General features: G+C 47.5%; 1 protein-coding gene across 1 annotated transcript in view; it reads left to right on the top strand.

The window, feature by feature from the left end:
• Positions 1-233: 233 nt before the first annotated feature.
• LOC143277452 (uncharacterized) overlaps positions 234-2267 on the top strand; it is a 58225-nt gene continuing 56191 nt past the window's right edge. The window contains exon 1 of the mRNA XM_076582275.1: positions 234-696. The gene's annotated coding sequence lies outside the window, so the exon portion shown is untranslated. The remainder of the gene's footprint in view (positions 697-2267) is intronic.

Here is a 2267-nt window from a genome sequence, read left to right as displayed (position 1 = left end):
GGGAACGTTCAGTTGGCAAGCCAGCGCTTCGCTTCTTCCATGGAAGAACTGACTTCGATCAGCGGAGGACGTGTACCACTACCCTCTATTCCTCACTTGCCTGTGCCTGCAAGCAGCACACACACACACCACACACACACACCACCCCACCCACACACCCATCCACCCATCCAATCCAGCTTCTCTCAGAACCGTGTGCCGTGTGTGTGTGTGTGTGTGTGTCTGAACGAACCCAGCTTCTTGCTCAGTCTGGCGAGCTTCGGCCATGACTGAGAAATCACGCCAGTAATTCTTGTCTTCAGCCTTCTTCTTCTCCGTCGTCTCATTCTGCTAAAAAAAAGAAGAAAAAAAAGAAAAAAAAGAAAACCCAACCAACTCCAAGAGGTGGTTTGGTTGGTTGGTTGGCTGGTTGGTTGGTTGGTGTCGGCAGCAGATCTAGATACCCTGCCATCTTCGATGGTTGTGTTTGTGTTTGTGTGAATCGTGGAATAGCTTTTCTGTGCAAACATGTGTCAAGGATACCTGCCTTGATTTTTTTGTTGTTTTCCCTCTTCCCCCTTCCTGTTCGGAGCAGCAAAAAAAAAAACAACACAAAAAACCCTGAAGAGCAGGGTGAAAGGGAGAGAAGTGGAAAAGTGTGTCGGCTGTTGTTGTCGGCTGCTCACTGCTGTGTTCAAGCGTTTCCCACAAAACCAGGTTCGTTGCTATTCTGTTGCTTTGTTAATGTTGCTTGTGCTGGCACTTTGCAGTACAGGGGGGGGGGGGGGGGGGGAGATCTATACATTGTAAAGCTTTTGGAACAACGTTGGTTTTTGTTTGTTTGTTTGTTTTTTATTATAATATCGATTGGGTCGTTATGGAAAGGTTAGGTTAGCGGGTGATTTAATAATACTTGGTAAATGAAAGCAGAATCATGCATTTTTTTGGGGGGTGGGTGGGTGGGGGGGAGCTGGGGGGGAGTGTGAGTGGTGGGGGAGAATGAAGTGTTTGAAGATTTTTTTGGGGGGGTCGGGGGCGTGGGGGGGGGGGGGGTTTCGGTGTTGTTGTTGACGGGGTAGTGGGGTTGGGCGGGGGTGGGGGTGGGTGAGTCTGGGGGTTGGGGAGTGGGAAGGGGGTTGTTGGATGAGGGGCAGGGGGGGGGGGGGGGGTCGTGGTTTCGGTTTGGTGTGTGCTTTGTTGTACTTGGTTCTTTGTTTGTTTGTTTTATTTTGTATCAGTTCTTTCTCTCTTACTGTCTTTGTCATCGTCATCGTCGTCATCGTCATCGTTGTTGTTGTTGTTGTTGTTGTAGATGATGCTTTCGCTGTGGGGAGATTTCATGGGAATCTGTTCTCATTAACTCACTCAGTACGGCCAGTCCTCTCTTCTCCTCTACACAGACCCCTCGGATGTCCAGTGGTTGTCTGAATGACCCAACCTTTAGCTTCCGTCGTCAGAATTGTGGTATTCTTTGTCAACATGCACGTCTTCAGTACAAGAGCCTTCCGCTTGCAATATTTTGATGATGGTAGTTGGGGTGAAACGCTGTTAACGTCGTCTCTTTCGCCGTTCGTATGGAGAGAGTTAAATAGTCCCTGTGACAGTTTGTTACTGTCAGTAGTAAAAGTTATCACCGCTGGGCTGAAGATGCTTTTAGCGCATCAGCTGCTTTAGTAAGTTTTTTTTTTTTTTTTAATCATTGTAACTTATGCTACTCCTGGTTTTTCATGACTTAATGTTGACCTTGCTGGCTTTATTCACAAATTCCCCCCCCCCCCCCCCCCCCCCCAAGACGGAATGAGTACTGTGTTCACAACAAGGCGTAGACATTCACTCCGTTAGTCGCGCTAAGGTGCGGAAGGGGAAGAAACGTGGATATTGCCACACACACACACACACACACACACACACACACACACACATATTCACACACACACACTCACACACACACACACACACATATTCACACACACACACACACACATACTACTATATAATAGGGGACTACACACTTTCGTCGTCTTCTTCCGTGCTGTTGAGTAGCCGCTGTGAAGAAAAAGAAGCAAAACCTTTCTTGTAGGGGAATTTCTCCATTTCTTTGAAGAGAAACGGTTGTTACAGAGTGAGAGATAAGTATTAGGGGTAAGTGCAGGCTATCGTTGTTCACACTGAACTATCAACTTTACACATTGCGCGTAGTTTGTTTTCATTCATGTCTGTCTAGTGTCTGTCTGTCTGTCTGTCTGTGTGTTTTGGTGTCTGTCTGTCTGTCTGTCTGTCTGTCCTGC

Source organism: Babylonia areolata, chromosome 34 (genome assembly GCF_041734735.1).
Source record: "Babylonia areolata isolate BAREFJ2019XMU chromosome 34, ASM4173473v1, whole genome shotgun sequence".
Classification (NCBI taxonomy): Eukaryota; Metazoa; Mollusca; class Gastropoda; order Neogastropoda; family Buccinidae; genus Babylonia; species Babylonia areolata.
Note: the sequence above shows the minus strand (reverse complement) of the source record. Positions and strands in the feature narration are given on the sequence as shown.